The sequence below is a fragment of the Macrotis lagotis genome, chromosome 6, assembly GCF_037893015.1.
Source record: "Macrotis lagotis isolate mMagLag1 chromosome 6, bilby.v1.9.chrom.fasta, whole genome shotgun sequence".
NCBI classification, from domain to species: Eukaryota; Metazoa; Chordata; class Mammalia; order Peramelemorphia; family Peramelidae; genus Macrotis; species Macrotis lagotis.
This window is the reverse complement of record NC_133663.1, coordinates 10,579,573-10,598,972: the sequence shown is the minus strand read 5'-3', so window position 1 is coordinate 10,598,972 and position 19,400 is coordinate 10,579,573. Positions and strand designations below refer to the sequence as shown.

At 45.0% G+C, this 19,400-nt stretch overlaps 1 protein-coding gene across 3 annotated transcripts in view; it reads right to left on the bottom strand.

Annotated features, from left to right (window-relative positions):
* HDLBP (high density lipoprotein binding protein) overlaps window positions 1-19,400 on the bottom strand; it is a 77,513-nt gene that overhangs the window by 52,937 nt on the left and 5,176 nt on the right. The window contains exon 2 of one of the 3 annotated variants that reach the window (XM_074190700.1): window positions 10,911-11,022. The exons of 1 other annotated variant lie outside the window; for it this stretch is intronic. The gene's annotated coding sequence lies outside the window, so the exon portion shown is untranslated. Of the gene's footprint in view, window positions 1-10,910; window positions 11,023-18,433; window positions 18,458-19,400 lie in introns of those variants that run through there. One more of the 3 variants, XM_074190701.1, reaches the window with a different exon arrangement.

Here is a 19,400-nt window from a genome sequence, read left to right as displayed (position 1 = left end):
ATTCCGGGGGTGAGTTGCTAACAAGACAGAAGCAAACCAAGACCTGGAAGGGAAGAGGAAGACAGAAGTACTTCTCACAGGCACTCCCCTCCTGGACCTGTACTTGTTAATTAAAAATCTACCCACAATCCTGAACAGTTATGGCAAAAGATTTTCACATATGACAAAGGAAGGAACCCTATAGGAGAGCAGAAATGTGCTGGGGAAGGGGGAAGAAGGGTCCTCCTACTAATGCAGAAAAATTTTCCATAAGCAAAAGTTACCTTAGTTCATGTTTACAAGCAAAGACCTTTGCTATGGATACAAAGCTTGCTAAACCTTGGGTGGAAATACTTAAGAATTTGAAAGACTAATCAGTACTGCCACCCATCCAAATGAGGATTTATGTTTTTCCATAGAACAAAAAAAAAATCTTCCCAAAAGTCCATAGAATCCTGCTGCATATTTCCCACATCTGTATCTATAATGAGTAGGCTATCAGCCAGCATTTATTAAGGATACAAAGAAAGTCATCAGTGGTCCCTATCCTCAAGGAACTTAACTTTCTAACCTCTAATCAGGATGTAAATAGCCAGGTACATACCAAGAAATAGGAGTGAAGGGCAGTGAGAGTATGCAGGAAAAGGGGGGGGGGGGGGGAATTAAAGGAAGCCAGGGAGCTGTCACTGGATAAGCAAAGGGTGAGCATTCCAAGGATGGGGCATAACCAAACATGGCTCTGGGGCAATTGCTGAACCTCAGAGTCATGTACTGGAAGGAATGAAGGAAACCTCTTAATAACCCCAGTTTTTCTTAACTGTAAAAAGTAGGGACTTATGTATGGCTAGATCCATCATGTATCATCCACTTAAATTCAATGACTCTGCAATCCTCGGGTCAATAATATCTCTTATTGCTTTGATAAAAATTGCAATCACAGTGTATAAGGAGTCCTTAGGAAGCTCCAACATTTGCAAGGCACTATTTTATACTGAAGGGAAGGAAGATCTAGCCTCCAATTCTCTCTTCTGCATACCAGCTGTGTTCGCCTGGGCATGCAAGTCACAGAGCCTCTCCCTGTCCCCAAGTGACTCTCTAGAGCTGCCCTCATCCATCTACAGAGACTGGTGAGAGCCCATCATTTCAAATTTCAGAGAGAGAAGCTCCTCCACTGCCTTGGGGATCTCCTCTTCGTTATATGCTGCTCAATTCAAGCCAGCAAAAGAGAGGAGGGCCAGGAGGGGGCACCCAAACCAAGTATGTCCCAGAGAAGAGAAATCCAGGTTCTCCCATACTCTCCAAGTGGCCAATGTGCAAAGGGATAAAAAGCAAGAACATGTCCTGGACATGTATTTGTTGGACAGTCAAAGGGAGAACTCAAGGCTGCAAACTTTCATCTTCTTATGAGTTCTAATTGGGCACAAGCCTGGAGGCTCAGTTGAGGATGTGAGAGGATCTCAAAAGCCCTTTCCAAAGCCTCTTCTCAAATAATTCCAAGCACCAATGGGAAGGGAGAATAGAAGAACCTTGTCAATCAAAGGAACGATGATAAAAATCATTCATTATTGGATGCAAACCAATATGCCTCTGGGTGTTGGATCCAAAGCACCCCAAGCTGTTGGGTGGCTGCCATGTTTTCACAGGGACTCCCTCCATCACATATGCTTCTCCCAACTAGCTGACCAAGAAACATTTATGGGGGGCCAATGATGCGCCAGACAGTCTGCTAAACACTATACAAAGAAAAGCAAAAGCTAGTCCCTGCCCTCAAGGAGCTCCCAATCTAAGTAAATGAATGTGTTCAAACAAACCACTGACAGAACAAATGATTGGGTATAATTAATAGAAAGATGCTACTAGAATTAAATAAAAGGGATTATGGATTTTTTCTACAACATTTGCCAATGCTCAAGGGCTTGACACCATCAGCTTACAATATATCCCAACCAAGTGACTGGAGGACTTTTCTCACCCTGCACAGGAAACCTGGTTTCAATCTCTTCCTATTTTATAAAACACAGCTCACAATTATAATAAAAAGGTCAGATAAGGTGCTTTAACTTTTATGAGGATGGGAGGAGAAAACTCATTTAAATGCTTTAGAACCTACTTTCAAATTAAATCAATAAGCAAAAAGCACAGTGGCAAGAATAACAATAAAGATGTGTTCTGTTGTACCTCATGGATGCGAGTCCCCTGCTGGTCCCAGGTCTGATATGCTCCCCCTCTTTATCTCCCTTTCCTGGCTTCCTTCAGAGCCCAGCTCAAACCTCACCTTCTTACAAGGAGCCTCTTCTCTCTGGATGACCTTCACTCTGTCCCAGGGGGAGAGGAGGGTAATTCCCAGTTCTTACCTCCTTACCCTACTGACTAACCACCACACAGCATCACTGGGGAAGAAAACCTGACTGTTACCTATGAAGCCTGTCCAGGCTTCTGGCTGGCTGATTTTGCAGAGATGATCCACATACAAATACACACACAGATAGACATATATAGACATAGGTCCCATTCCCATACAAATCTCAGCTGTGTCCACCTGACAACCTGTGTGATGATGCTGCCTCTGACATCCACCTCATCTCCTCCAGGTCCACTTTCTCTAATACAATTGGTTTTTGCTGTCCTTATTCCCCTTTAGAGTTCAAGTATTCAGGCTGATGAAGGTGAAAACATTTGTTAGAAACATCTTTGGAAGATGTTGGATTATGGACAGCCACCTGGTTAAACCCTCCCAATAACTTGAACATCTCAAAACAAATTTTAGAAAGGCATTTTTTGGGCCTAAGAAAATTAAAGTCAGAGAAGTCTGTGCTAACAGGGTGGAAGCCCCACACATGGCAGCGGGACAGCAACTTCAAGAGGTGTCAGCCCAAAATGGGTAAGGGGGTTGGACAACTGGCACTGAGTATAGTTGGTGCTGACTGGCAACTCTATTGTCCCTTCTTAGTTCCAGGGAGGAGAGGAGCAGGGTCATGGTCACAGTTCAGAAACAAAGAGAACACTAGCACATGTGATACAGAGGACCAGGGGCCTGATAGGAACACACCACTTTGGAAGTTCAAAAACTTGCAAACCCCCAGAAAGTAGCTGAGAAAACAGTACCATGACAAAGTCTATCTAAAAATCATGATCAAAGAAAGAACTCTCATCAAGGAAAACTGACCTAATTATCTTAGATCCAGAAGGTCAAATAGGAATTGAAAGTATCCACCTGACACCTACTGAAATATATTTCAAATGAAAATTCCCAGGAATATTATAACCAAATTCTACAGCTCCCAAGTCAAAAGAGAATAGCCTTCAAACAGCCAGGAAAAAAAACAATGCAAATGCTGTGGAGCCAGTCAGGATCACACAAGATTTAGTGACTTCCATATTAAAGCAACAGGGCTCTTGGAATATGATATTCCAAAAGACAAAAAAGCTAATATTACAACCAAGAATAATATACCCAACAAAACTGAGTATAATCCTTCAGGGAGAAAAAAAATAGATATATAATGAAATGGAGGACTTTCAGCATTCATAATGAAAAGACTAAATGTGAATAAAAATCTGACATTTACACACAAGACTCAAGAAGCATAAAAATGTAAATATGAAGGATAATCATAAGGGTCACAATGAAGTTAAATTGTTTATATTCCTATATGAGAAGATGATACATGTAACTCCTAAGAATTTTATCATTAGAGCAGTTAGGTCGCACAGTGGATAGAGTACTGGCTGAGCCTGGAGTCAGGAAGACTCATTCCTGTTCCTGAGTTCAAGTCTGGCCTCAAATATTTACTGGCTGTGTGTCCCTTTGCAAGTCACTTCACCTTGTTTGCCTCAGTTTCCTCATCTCTCAAAAGAGCTAGAAAAGGAAATGTCAAATAATTTCAGTACCTTTGCCAAGAAAACCCCAAATGGGGCCATAAAGAGCTGAGCATGCTGGAACAACAAAGACAAAGGACAATTAAAAGGAGTTTACATAGATAAGGGAGTATTACCTCTGAGTAGATTATATAGGAATGATCTAATCCCCCTCCTAAAAAAAGGGCAAGAGTGAGAGGGAAAAGGGAGAGAGAGAATGTCGAAAATTTTCTCACTAAAAAGAGGTGGCCAAGGAAGAGCTCCTACAGAGGAGGCAAAATAGATACACTAATGCATCTTTGGAGTTGTGAACTGGTCTAAGGATTCTGGAGATCAATCTGGAACTTTGCCTAAGGGCAATAAAACTGGACATCCCTTTGACCCAGAAATACCATGACTAGGTCTGTATCCCAAAGAGATCAGAGGAAAGGTACAAAAATATCTAAGTGTATACAGAAATACACATACATATACACACATATAAACCCCTTTTTGTGGTGGCAAAGAATGAGAAATTGAGGGGATGCTCATCTACTGGGGAACGGCTGAAAAAGTTGTGACATATGATTGTGATGGAGTATTACATTATCTAATAATGTAAGAAATCACAAGGGATTGGATTCAGAAAAGAATGGCAAGACCACTATGAACTGATACAAAATTGAGAAGAATGGGGCATTCACTAACAGTAATGTTGTAATGATGATCAACTGTGAAAGATCTGGTCACTCTAATCAATCCAAGACAATTCCCAAAGATTCATGATGAAAAAATGTTTTCCATCTCCAGGGGGGGAAATCAATAAACTCTGAGTTCAAATTGAAGTATAATTTTCTCACTTTGTTCTTCTTACTTTTTTTTAAAAAAAGGCTAATTTAGAGATATGTTTTACATATTTTCACAAGTATAATTGGTATCATAATGTTTGCCTTCTAAGTGGATGGGGGGGACAGTGGAGGGAAAGAATTTGGAACTCCAAATTTAAAAGAAATGAATGCTAAAAAAAATTTAAATGCTGAAAAGAAACACTTTTGAAGCTCTTTGCTCCTTTCACTTTTGAGACCCCTCTAATTACTGTTGGCAGTCAAAATCCTTCAACCCCAAACCCAGGTTTCACTGTCCTTTTTTTCAAAACTTCCAAGGCTGTGATTTACACAATCCAAAGACTTCAACTTTGAGGAGTGTTCTGTAGTTCTGAAGTCTAACCTCCAATGAGCCTCACAAGAGCCCTGTGGAGTCTGGAGGCAATACATAGATAGATAGATAGATAGATAGATAGATAGATAGATAGATAGATAGCCAGCCCAGAGAAGAAAGACTAGAGGAGAAGCAAACAAGAGACCTGTCATGTTGAAGACAAAATAAGACTTGTTTCCCTCAGCCCCAGAAGGCAGAACCTCAGATGGAGAGAAGAAAATTGCAGGAGAGAGGGGAATTCACATTTGTATAGCCTACTATGTCCCAGGCAGTGTGCTAAGCATGTTACAAATATTATCTTATTCGCAGATTCCAGCTTGAAAAGAGGGAAACTTCCCAACATCTTGAGCTGTCTTTCCAAGAGGAAAATGAGTTAGCTGCCATGGAAGCTCCCTCTCTCCAAGGCCAGTTTTGCATGATAATGGAGACTTCTGAAGTCCTTCCCAAACCTGAGGTTCCATGATTCCCCATCTTACAGATGAGGAAACTGAAAATTAGGGGAAGGAAAGAGAAGTACAATGACCTGCCCCAAGTCACGGAGAGAGGAGGCAGCAAGTACTGGCTCTATGCTCAGACTGCACCCTATCACAAAGCATCCTTCTCTATAATCCTTCTGCCAGGAAATCAGAGGCACCCACTATAATCTGCAATCTCTGCACCAAGTCTCCAGGATCTCTCACTAAGAGAGTGGGTCACAGTAATGGACTGTTAGAAGTCAAGCTACTTCTACCCATGCTGGTGGAAATCTGCTCATTACAAGATAGTGCCACCTGGGAAATCTGCGAATTTGGGCAAATATGGCTGTCCATACTCCATATGGACAAAACCAAACCTCCATCAGCTCCAAACCCAGGATACTGAATCCAATCTATGTTCAGATGAGCTGTGCTCAATAAAATAAGATTACCCTGGGCTAAATGATAAGATTCACCTTTCCAAGAACATCCAAACACTGTCAATCATACTGTGATCCCAGACCTAGCCCTGAAAAGGAACCTGGAAATAGGTCATCCAGCATTTTGACTGATAAGGAGATTGAGCTCCATGGAGGGTTGAATCACTTAGTCAAAGTAGACTGGGATCAAATGAAGTCAGAACAATCTGCTCAAAAAGTCAAAGGGATGGAGGACAGGAGAGGAGGGGAAGCACCCAAATCACTTTCAAACAGCATCCACTATGGTAGGGAGGGAGGGAAGGCTAAGCATATAGTCACAAGGTTGCCTATGTTGGCACTTGCTAAATTGTTTTCCCCAAACTCAGGGTTTCAAACAAATGAATAAGCATTCTATGAAAAAGTCTGATGCTGCTGATGCTGGAAAGGCAGCCATGCACCGTGAAAGAAACAGGGGACTTGGGGGTCCAAGGCTGCAAGTTCAAATACTAGTTCTGCTATGTGTTACATTAGTTACCCCAACTGGAAAAGAAATAAGACCTCCAAGGTAATTATGAAAATATTCTTTCCATATCCAAATGACTCAGAATGAGGGACCACCTTGACTCTGAAAATAGGTTTCGTTTGTTCTCTGCTCCCAATAATCCCAATTCCCCACCCTTTGTCTTAGGGGAATTCCATAATCCCAAATCCAAGCCCCTGCCTCCCAACCAGCTGCTGTCAAAATCTTCCAAGCCCAAAGCACTCCATGACCAAACTGGTTTGGGACTAGTTGGGATGAACTGGAACATTCATGACTCATTATTAATGAGCATTTTTGCTTCATCTCTGGGTAGTAAAACCAGTCATGGTCCAAATGTCAAATTATTCCAATACCAACTTTTTAATGCTAATTTAGTAAATTTTAAGAAGAGGAGAGCCCCCAGAAATCATGACTAGGGCATTGACCAGTCTTCTAAGGCCTTCTTTCACAGTAGACACAGCCCTAGTCTGAAGGGAACAATAAGACCTAGTGGCTTCATTAAACAGAATCCTCAGACACATACTGCAGAAGCCCCACAACTAACTAGCACTGTTTTTTTAATCAGGCAAGCCCTCTTTTCCCACCCATTCCAAAGTGAAAATACCTGGCAGCCTCATTAGCAGGGACAAGTAAAGCTCCAGCTTTGTCTGTCTTTAGAACAGCTCACGGAAGGGACCCAGAGGCCAAATCCCAGCACTCCTGCGATCTCCCCCACCAAGCTCCCAGTAAGCTCCTGGCACAGTCAGCCTCCCAGCACCTCTCTTTAGAAACCAAGCTCCCACTGCTCCCTTAAAGCAAGCTAGACCCCACCCTCTGTGACAAGGGCCAGGCCAAGAAGGGGTCCACTCACCTCCCCAGCTAGGTGTGTGTGGAAGCAGAGAGAAAGAGCTCTGCCAGACCTGGCCAAGCTCTGTCTGTTCTGAGAACAAAGCACTCTGGTCTCTAGGGCTACCCCTTCCAAGAGCAATTAAGAGAATTAAAAACCCCATTTCAAAAGCAAGAAACACACTTAGTTCTTCAAACACTCTCAATTTTGCCTCCTATTTGCCAAAAACCTAAGCCAGAACTCCAGTGCCTTCCTAATCTTCACTCCATTTAGCTAAAAAAGCTAAAAGCTGAAATAAACAGAATTGCAGTGATTTTCATTTCTGAGAGATCTCCCATCTCAGTCCCAATATTTTTATGAAGTCTTTTGACAGTGGGACACCTGGCCCCATGGTAGTCATGGCTATACATCATAGCCAAAAGAACAAAGCTCATAGTACTGAAAAGGCAGGACAACTGACCAGCCTCCCTTGGCAGAGGCCATTTTGTATCATTTCTAGGACGGGGAGAAGTTTGCCTAGATTTCTCTTTTAAAAATTGTTTTAATTTAAATAAAGCACCCTTAAGCTATCAGGAAGTGCCGAGGGAGACCCACCCCAACTCCCAAGAGAAGGAGGAGAGTCCCTATTTCAAGGGCCAAGCCCAGGGGGTGGGAACAGTCCAAAAGTTGGTGGGTTGTCCCCCAATAAGCTCAAGATCCACCTAAGTTATCCATGAAAAGTGAGTCAAAGATTCACTTTGCAGTGAGGTCAGTCCATTAAGGGCTTTTACTTCATGGATTCAATGGGCCAAAAAGGCCTTTTCTAAGGACCAGATGTTAGATAAGACACTAGTGATAAAACACAGGATAGGGCTTAGTTGGTATACGAAGTCTAAGGATCAAAGGGAGACCAAGTCACAATAGTTAAGGCATGAGCACCAATCATCATTAACTTTTGTTCTTCTTGGGGTGTGTGTGTGGGGGGCAGATAATCAAAATCTTCCATAAAAATAAAATCGTCCCGATTCTGGGCTCTCAGCGTTTCTACAAAAAGAGAAAAGAGCTTTCCCCTCCCCTCCCTGAGCTGTATGTCCTCTTTTAACTTCAAGGGTGCAGCATGGAGAGAGGAGGATCACTGCAGGGGGAGGGGGAGGCTCCTTCAGGCCCTCCCTACTCTTCTTGCCTGCCTTTGGCTTCTTCAGGGCCAGCTCCCTGAAGACCACATGTTGTAGCAACCTTCCCGACACTGCACAGGGCTCTCGGGGGCTGCCGAGGCCTCCCTCCCATAGGCCAAAAGTGGTTGCTAACCAGTGGTTGCTACCAGTGTGCCAGCTGAAGCAGCCTCTGGTCTCTGGGGACTCAGGACCCCAAGTCCACAGATTGCCCGAACCTGTTCACCCAAGGGCTCTTCTCTACACCTGCTCCTGGCCCTGGATACAACCTAGAGAGGCTCAAAACATTTGTCTGGGTGGGTGGGATTGCTGCAAAGGGAGTGTCAACCAGCTTTCTGCTCCCCAAGGCCAATCTGCTTCTACTCTCCAACTTCCCCAGGTCTCCCCATCATTCACCATGATCTAAGCCTGAAACCTTGCTCTGATTGTTCTTCCTTCGCTGAGGAAGCCATGGCCAAATCCACCCATGCATTCCTTCTTACCATCACCCACCATGGGGCCCCCTTCCCTTCTCTTCTCCCTTCTCTCAGATGGTCTCCTAACTGGTCTCTTTCTAGTGACAAATCTGGGTCATCCCCCTCCCCCCAATCTTCTAGGTCTCCGATTGTCCACAGAAGCAGCTTCTTCAAACAGACATCAAGAAACAACCCATAAATATCTAAGGAAATACCAAACATTCAGGGTATACCAAGGAAATACAAGGTAATGGGAGAAGCTGGAAGTACCAGAAAAGGACTCCAACAGACCTTGGTTCTTCTAACCTTGAAAGAAAAGAGATATTCTTAGAACAGACGGGTGAGGCAAAAGCATGCAAGTCAGATATCAGTCCCAGCAAGTACAAAAGCATGGCAAGACGAGATGAAATGGCCATACCTGAGGAGTATCAAGGCAGGTGTGCCTGGAAAGGGAGGACAGGCAACTAGACTGGCCCTACTCCCCATCCCCATCCCCCACTCCACCCCACCCCCAACTGCCTGCTAAGCTCCTTCTCTGTCCCCAAGCTCTTGAAGGCCAACACCTGTCATGGGACACCTAAGTGTCCCTCATGAGGTCACATTAGTGCATTCCTACAGCTGACCACAGAAAGTCCCCACCTTTCAGGGCCCAAAGCAGCTACAGCACTAGAATTAAATTGGTCCTGAAATCTCCAAACTGCAATTCCTCAGCCTTCCCACAAAACCTGCCCCTCTCCCTGTGGTTGCTGTTGTCCTTCATAATCAAACAGGGACCTCCACCAGAGCTTCCTCTGAATTTGCCCTGGCCAGTCATCTTGGACTATCTTTCCCCTCTCCAATCCCACTATGAGCTGCTCTACTCCAGAACCCCATGACCTTCTCTATCTTCCAATCAGACAAATCACCCCATCACAGAGCTCCACCTAGGTCCCTCCTCTCCCTGTCCTCCATCAGTTTCCTGTTGCCCAATAAATCAAATCCCGACTCCTTCATCAGTCTAGGCTTCCTCCCAAACCCCTTTAGGTACACCATGCTCCAGGTGGCCAGAGACTACATTTGGCTACCTTTGTCCCTCTTCCTTTGTTGCCATTCACCCTCATCTCCATTACTGTTACTGAAGCCACAGTCCTCTTCCAATATCACCTGCTTCCTGAGTTTCCCCTACATTCCCCCTATTTCTCAGAGCATCTTCTATATTGCCTACACCATTCCAACTGGCTTGAGGGTGCTTGCCCACCTTCTCAATCTCAGGCAAAATGGAACCATCCTGGGGAGCACACTCCTAAGACCTCCAGTCTTACACAGTATTTCATATATCAGTAGGGCTGGGTGTTAAATGGAATGGGGTCTCACCACCAAAGTCTACAACATGGTCATGCCACTGTGGTTCTCCTAGCTGGCTTCTCCAAGGCTACAACAGCAGAGGACCCCACCATACTGGAAAAGCTGGGAACTTGGGTCCACAGTCTGACCAGCAGACCTTTGGGCCATTCTGCCATCTCTGGAGAGCTTCCTCACCAAGTTGCCTACCGTCAGCCAAAGCAACTAGACTGTTGACCAAAAACTCATGGCAAGGCTGCAATCTGTTAGTCTAGGGAGTGTCCATGTGGACAAACTGATATTCCTTGAAAATCAAAAGGATTACATAGATTAAAAAAAATTCTAAAGTAAATGGTGGCACAGTTGATAGAGCACCGGTCCAGGAGTCAGGAAGACCTGAGTTCAAATCCAACCTCAGACACTTAATAAATACCTAGCTGTGTGACCTACTGCCTTAAAATAAAAAAGACTTTAGAAAGTAAATGACTTCACCTTAGTAATGAAATGAGTTCATATGTGCTTTGCAAACTTCTAAATGTTATGGAGCTGTTGCTATATAATGAATGATCAGTAATAAACTGTAGGGCCATGCCAAGTCTACCCCTGTAGCTCAAAACGAGTTCTGCCCTTTGGTCCAAGGCACTTTCCCCTGCCTCCAAGATCCTTGCTTGGTGTGTGGCCCACTCACCTCACCCCCTTCTCCATTCACCTGTTAGAGGTGGCAGGCCGTCATCAACACCTCATAAGCACTGGTCACTCATGCAGGGTGGACACCTCAGATATGCCCATCAGGTCCTACAGCTTTTTTTTTTGATTGGGAGCTGATGGAAGAAAGAGAGAGGAAGGGCTCAGGCAGAGGTCTGTGTTGGGATGATGCATCTGATTGGAAGATGGAGAAGGTCATAGGATTCTGGAGTAGACAAGCTCATAGTGGGAATGGAGAGGGGGAAGACAGTCCAAGATGTCTGGAGGAAGCTCTGGTGGAGGTCCCATCTTTGCTTATGAAGGAATATGGTAACCACAGGGAGAGGGGCAGGTTTTGTGGGAAGGCTGAGGAATTCAGTTTGGAGATTTCAGAATCAATTTAACTCTAGTGTTGTGGCTGCTTTGGGCCCTCGAAAGTGGTGACATCCTGTGGTATAGGAATATAGGACCAGATATAGTCACTGGGTCACGTCTTTTGTCTCTGCATCCCCAGGGTTTGGCACAGTGCTTTATACCGGATGATGAGATTTTGTCTTCCAGAAGATAATGGAAACAAGCTAGATTAAGGAACAATGAAGACAACTTGGTTTAAAGGGCAGTCATAAGGTGCCACCCCTTTGGAAAAGACAATACACAATGGCAAAGAGGAGCTCTAAGACCTGTGGGATCTTGGAATGATCAACAAATAAGGAAAAAATTCAGCAATGTTTCATGGAGTCAGAGTCTGATCCTATAATGATGACCCACAAAATACAAGAAGTAGTCTGTACCAAGACCGAGAGAGGCAGCTCACAAGGAAGAAGCAAAGGAGATGATGGAGAGCCCTGGGCTGTCCTGAACCTGCCAAGTGTCAAAAGGACTAAGAGCAAGGCCTCTTGTCCAGCAGGAAATAGAAACACATCAGAGAGAGAAAGGAGGCCCAGAGCATCACCACCAGTACTCTCAGTGGCTTGAGAGTCTACAAAATTCTGTATTTTGTTTTAGGACTTAGCATAGTTGGCCTGCTTCCACAGGGTCCAATCTAGAACTAGCTAGGCTCGTCCATCACCAGGTCCAAACTAGTTTACATTCCAGCATGGGTTCCACAAAAACCTTCTCTCTGGGGGTATAACATTGCCAGCCTGGGAGATCTTCCAGGGGTTGGGGGCTGGGTCCAGACAACTCCAGAAGTCTAGAGTAGCCTCTGACAACAGAAGGTGGCATCCATCTCAGACTCCCGGGCCTGGTGCTAGCACAAGAAAAGAAGAGGACCTCAAAGGTCACATGACTCATTGAGGATAGTTGCAAAGCAGGAAGGGGTCCTCTGGCACATCTGGAGCCGAAGAAAGCCTTGACAGAAGTACTCCCACCCATTTCACTCCCCAAACTGGGCTTGGTGATGTTCCATCATGATCTAGCACCTCAGATCCTACTGACCTGCCTCTAAACTCAAGGATCAAGCAGATCCTTCCCCAGCATTAAGGGCCTCGTAAGATGGAAAGTAGGCAGTGTCTGATTCTGGGCTGCCAAAGGATATGGGCTAGTCCAACATGCCCAGTTATCTGTGACAATATCAGCTTCTCTTGTTTGTCCTTCATTCTCAAAAAAAGACTCTGGGGGGCAGATAGGTGACACAGTGAATAGAGCACCAGCCCTGGAGTAAGGAGTACCTGAGTTCAAATCTGACCTCAGACACTTAATAATTACCTAACTGTGGCCTTGGGCAAGCCACTTAACCCCATTGCCTTGCAAAAAAAAAAAAAGTAAAATTAAAAAAACAAAGACTCCGGCATTAGGGAGGTGATGCCATGACAAGCAGTGAGGGGGGGCTCTACTAAGTAGTCTCAATTTTCACCTCCAGAGCTATCTGGGTCCAGTGGCCAGAAATGAATCAAGACAACTGGGAGTGAAGGTCACAATAGTGAATATCAAGTGTCTGAGGCCAGATTCGAACTCCTGTCCTCCTGACTCCAAGGTCAGTCCTTCACCACCTGGCTGCCCCTGTCAGCTTCTACACCAGTGATACAGAAACTAGGGTGCCTGAGACAGCTAAGATGGGGGACTCTTCCTACCATCTTGACTTTCACCTCAAGTTCTCCATCAACTCTGTAACCACACTTGCCATCTCCCCAATCACATACATACCTATTATAAACAGACCCCCAACTAAGGTGATCATAGTGTCCAAAGCTGGGACATGTTTTCTGACAAGAAATCTGCCTAGAATCAGACACTCATAGAACTGGGCACTAGGAGGAATCTTGGCCAAGCTCCTCATTTCACAAAGGAGGACAATGAGAGCCCAGATCAGGTAAGGAACCCATTCCAGCAGTATGGGGCAGGGACCCTGGGAGCTTCCCACACTGCTACAGCGGCCCCCAAGTCAGGTTACAGAATGAGCTCCAACTGGCACAACCATTGAATTCTGATCAGAATTACAATCATAGACTCTCAACTGGGGGCAGTGGTCTAACCCTCAACATTGCCAAGGAACAGTCCACCACCCCTTGGGGCTTCCAGAGGAAATGAGAGGAAAACTTCTCAAGTTAGTCTTTCCTCAAAGCTTTCCACCACTTTAGCTGAAATTCAAAGGCTAAACCCTCTGGTCCCTGAAATGGGTTTGTAAATCACTGCCAACAAGGATGAGAAAACCCTGGAGCTGGAAGCAACATTGGGCCCTAGGTTCAGAAGGCCCAGACTTCCTAGGCAAAAGAAGGGCAAGCTCTCTCCCACATACACAATCATTCCCATCTGTAAGCATTTATTTATTCAGCACCCCCTGTGCCATCAGACAGGCACAGTCCCTGTTCCCCCAGGAGTTCCCATTCAAATGGGGACAGAAAACACAGGCCTCCACCTCTGACCTGTCAAGATTTCTTTAGTACACCTGTCCCAGTCACCAGCTCCTAAAGACAGAAGCCTGCTCCTGGCCCAGGATCTCATCCCTTCTCTCCAGACCAGTTGTCAACAAACATTTCTGGGAGTTAAGCACTGTCTGGGCCAGATCATCCACAGGCACACTGAGCCAAGTCCTCTGACAGCTGCTGAGCAGGATCCCTGCCTCCAATGGTTGACTAATGAATGCATGTTCCAATTATGCCTCAGTCTCCCCAGGCAGTGTTACACCCAGGCCTCATCATGTGGCTCTCCATTTCCTTCATTTATGTTGGGCTTTAAGGTTGGCAAAGCACTTTTATAAATAACACTTCCTTTACTGCTCACAGCAACTCTATATAAAGTCAGGGCCATTGTTATCCCCAGATGAGGAAACTGAGGTGAAAGTCAGTGACTTGTTTCCATCACCCAGCCAGCATCTGAACTCAGGTCTTCCTGACTGCTGACTGAGTCTACTGCTCCACCTACTGTACCACCCAGTTGACCCTAAGGACAAAGACCAGCTTCCTCAGTGGGGCATGCCAGGTCCTTCCCAACCACCTAGCATTTCCCCAACACTATGGCTCAGCTCTGGGCTCATGTGGCCCCCACTCATCCTCCTTCACATCTGGACGTTTTTCCTCCCATTTCTGCTAACTTAAATCTGCCCTCCCTAAGAACCAGTCTCAGGGCCTTGAAACCAGTCCTCTGCCTAGACTGCTTTCTGCATATTTGCCATCTGCATCTGTACCATGGTTACCTGCAGGCTGTCACTATGGAAACCATACCTCCTGCATTCTCATGGGGTAGTCCCCTGTTACAGGGAAAGAAAGACCATTTAATGCTATACAGCAAGGGGTCATACACAATCCAATCCCATCTGTGGTTCAGAAAATATGTTTGGTTGTTATTCAATCATGGCCAGCTCATGATCACTGCAGATAGTTTCTTCTTCAGCTTACTGGACAGATATGAGTCACACAGGGTGAAGTGACTTGCCCAGGGTCACACAGCTAGTGAGTATCTGAAGCCAAATTTGAACTCAGGTCTCCCCAACTCCAGGCCCAGCACTCTTATCCCCTGTGCCACCTGGCTGCCCATATTAGAAAATACAGTGACCAGAGGCAGTGCCAAGATGGCAGAGAAAAGCCAGGAAGTTGCCTGCCCAACTTCTTCCTAGTTTCCTTGGGAAACAAGGTTTAACCAAGTCTCTAAACTGATGTGAAACAATAGTCCCTACAAAAAAGAGAGAATAAAACCATTTTCCAGCTTAGGAGAAGCTAGGAAGACTACAGAAAAGTTCTGTCTCCCATGGTAAAAGAAGAATGTAGCCCAGCAAAGCATAAGCCAGTGGGAGACTTATGGTCCCAGCCCAGATCAGCACCATGGCTCCCTCAGTTGTGGCTTGGCAGGCAGCTGTAAGGCCTCTACCACAACTGACATGATAAAGCCAGGGCCATCCCAGAGCAATGGGCTAGTGTCTGAGGCCTCAGAACAGAAAGCCAGTGACCTGAAAGCCTCTGGCCCCCCAGGGCAAGGAGCTTGGGACAGGACCTGCTGTGTCTCAGGAGCAGAGTTCAACTTTAAAAAAATGAGGAAAAAGTCAAAAAAGAGCTCTGACCATAGAAAGCTATGCAACCAGGGAAGATCCACACACAAACTCAGAAGAGGACAACCTGGTCAAAATACGAAGCCTCAAAGGGGCATAAAAAGTCTTCATGAAAGACCTCAAAAGTATTTTTAAAAATCAAATAGGAGAGGTAGAAAAAAATAGGGAAAAGAAATGAGATATGCAAGAGTCAACAGCTTAGCAAAGGAAGACAAAAGCTGATTGAAGAAAACAATTTTTTGATTTTTGTTTTTTAGGTTTTTGCAAGGCAAATGAGGTTAAGTGGCTTGCCCAGGGCCACACCGCTAGGTAATTATTAAGTGTCTGAGGCCGGATTTGAACCCAGGTACTCCTGACTCCTGGGCCGGTGCTCTATCCACTGCGCCACCTAGCCACCCTAGAAAACAATTTCTTAAAAAATACAATTGGGGGCAGCTAGGTGGCGCAGTGGATAGAGCACCGGCCCAGGAGTCAGGAGTACCTGGGTTCAAATCCGGCCTCAGACACTTAATAATTACCTAGCGGTGTGACCCTGGCCAAGCCACTTAACCCCACTGTCTTGCAAAAAAAAAAATGTGTGTGTATACACACACACACACACACACATACACATATAATATATATATGTGTATGTGTATGTGTATATATATATATATATATATATATATATATATATATATATATATAATTGCTCACATGGGATAAAAATCCATGGGAAAAAATATGGCAACTAAACATATTTTCATTTTTTTGTATTTAATAATTTGACATTTGCTACAACTCTGTTGATGGAGGAGGAGGAGGAGGAGGAGGAGGAGGAGGAGGAGAAAAGGGCCTATCCAGTAGTTCCGGCTCACAAGTGACCACAGCCTAAACAACAAGTGACCACCGACCAATCTCACAGTCCTGAGCTCAGCGGGGCTCACAGGACAACGGGCTTGACAGGGTTGGACAGCCAAGCCTTCTGGCTTAGGAACGTTGGCCAGAAGTCGTGTTCCAGCTGCAGAATCCTTAAGAATATAGATGGAGCCTCCACAGCACTTGGGACATTCAAGGGAGACAGCAGCACGTGTACAAAGGAGAGCTCCCACTCAGTGTGAGGATGACACTGGTGTCTTGGACCAGGGCCAGAAGGGAGCACCGGATCAAGGCTCCCTATTTCACCCAAGTCTTCTTGCTAACTGGGTGCTAAGCTCCATTGTGTATGAGGGTGAACAATCCCAGTGCTCTCATCACCCTCTATTTTTAGTGACTGGGGACATAGCCAAGAGGCCCCAGAGATGGACAGCTCAGTCTTCCTTCTTCATGTATATGCTGGGTCCTTCCAGTAGAAGGAAGCTCCCTGATCTTCTGTTTTTGTATGCTCAACATCCAGCATCTCAAACATAGTAGGTTGTTCAATGGCCCTTCCATGATACTGAGCCCAACAGCTTGCCCAAGGCCTAGAACACAATCTCCAGTCTAATGCTAATGACTAAGTGGCCCAAGGAGGAACAACAACAGAGCTCAGAAGAACAGTGGCCAATTATTAACTGACCACAAGAAGTCACCATCCACCTAGCAATGGGCCAAGATGACAAAAGACAGAAACTGGGGAAGTTGTGTAAAGGGGCATCCTTCTGGAAAGGCAGAGAATTATGTAGAGCCTCTGACCCAGAGATTCCAGGAGGGAGAGAACCCAAGAAGGCAAACAGCATGCCCACTGACACCCATGAATGAGATAGGAATAATTGCACTAGAAGAGGAATAACATGAAAATGGAAAAGCACAGACTTCTATGAACTGAGGCAAGTCGGTCAATAAACATTTTTAAAAGTGCCTACTGTGTGGCAGGATACCCCAAAAAGCTCCCAGTTTAATCAGGGAGACAACATGCAAACAAGCTGTAAGAGGGATAAATAAAAGCAGAAGACAACATCCACACTGACTCCATCAACTTGGCCCCAAAGGACAGACAGTTAAAGATGCCTCTGCTCCCCACCCTCTCCTTTGCAGTAGGGAGGCAGAGGTGTGGAAGACTGCATAGGACATCAGACTAGGTTAGTTTTATCTGAGTTTTTTCCTCTCTCTTTTTTTATTCTTTATTGTAAGGGACAGCTACCTGAGGGGAGGGATACAGTAGGAAATGTATGTGAAGTACAAAAAAAAAAACCCATTAAGAACTCATTTTAATTTTTTTTTTTTTTTTGGTTTTTGCAAGGCAATGGGGTTAAGTGGCTTGCCCAAGGCCACACAGTTAGGTAATTAATAAGTGTCTGAGGCCGGATTTGAACTCAGGTACTCCTAACTCCAGGGCCCGCACTCTATTCACTGCACCACCTAGCTGCCCCAGGAATTCATTTTAAAAAAAGGAACGCAAATACCATCCTTGATGGAATACAAGCCACAGGTGGGTGACCAGACGTACTAAATGATGCCAACAATACGTGTCTTTTCAATGGACAAGGAGGGAATCTCACATGGAACAGAAAAAAGAAATGGGGCAAGATTCTATCTGGACAACTGCATAGCGTTGTCAGTGACCCCTGAACACCGACTGCCCAAAAAAAAGTCCAGCTAAAGTCAACACTCTCCTAGAGATACTCCATGGGGACAAGCACCCATCTCAGCAGTTAAACCCCAGGAGCTGCCATCTGCCCCTCTAAAGCCCCATCATTCATGTTTGGGATTTGGTTAATGCTGCGGGAGGTGGAGAGCTGGAAGGTTCCCGTGACCAGATCTTCCAGAGGAGGGGGCTGATGTCCAGTCAGAGATGTCCCCATGTCCACCACTGTCCAGTGGTGTTGACTTGTGGGAGCCTGCAGGACCCTCTACTGCTGGGTGGGTATCTGGCCGCTGTGCCTCCCTACTAGCCTGGTTGCTAGAGACTTTTTCTGGCATGCAGTTTCATGGTCTTGGATGTGGCCAACATCCCACTGTCATCTAACCCTAAAAGATCCCTCCTATAGACACCTTCCTGAGACTGCCCAGAGGGTCAGGCCAGGTACTGATCTCCCTGTCCTCTGCCAGCCACTCTTTCAGTCCAGTCATTCACATTATGAATCCATTTAACAATAAACTCTTACCTCCATGTCAGGATAGAATGAGTATGAGCTTGGAATCAGAGAGACCCTGGACAAGTCACATAACTGCTGTCTGCCTCAGTCTCCTCCTCTATAAAAGGAAGATGAAAATGGTACCTACTCACAGGGCTGTTACAATGATCATATGTGATAAGATATGTAAAGCACTATATAAATGCTAGCTGGTAGTAGTAGTAGTGGTGGTGGTGGTGGTGGTGGTGGCAGTGGTGGCAGTAGCAGTGTAAAACCATACAATCCACACCTCTCTGTCTTTCTTCAAGGATAGAAAGATGTTGTCAAATGCTTTAAGAAATCCAGATAAGACTGTCTGGGCCAGGGTCGATGAACTTGGTTTTTATTGTTGTTTATAATACTTTAATAACTGAGAGAAAAATGATTAATTACCCAGTTCTATTTCTCAAACTTGTTACACATCATATAACTGTATCCCAGCATAATAGTTTCCTTTGTAATCCCATGTATTTAAAACCATAATTCAACCCACATGGACAAAAATATTACGAGCAGCTCTTTTTGGGATGACTAAAAATTAGAAACTAAAGGGACGCCCATCAACAATGGAAAGAGAGACAAGTTGTGGTGGATGACTGTGATGTGTGTTATCAGAAATGATAAGCAGGATGCTCTCAAGAAAACCTGGAAAGACCTACCTGAAGGGATACAAACTGAAGTCAGCACAACCAGAACACTGGACACAGTAATACTGTTGTGATGATGTAGAATGAATGACCTAGCTAATCTCAGCAAGGCAAGGATCCAAGACAATCCCAAGGGACTCTGATGACAAATGCTATTCACTCCCAGAGAAAGAACTGATGGAATCTGAATGCAGATCAAAGCATTCTATTTTTTCCTGGGTTTTTTTTTTTGGTCTGTGTCTTTTCTTTTAAAACATGACTAATATGGAAACGTTTTGCACGACTGTACATGTATAACCCATTTCCAGTTA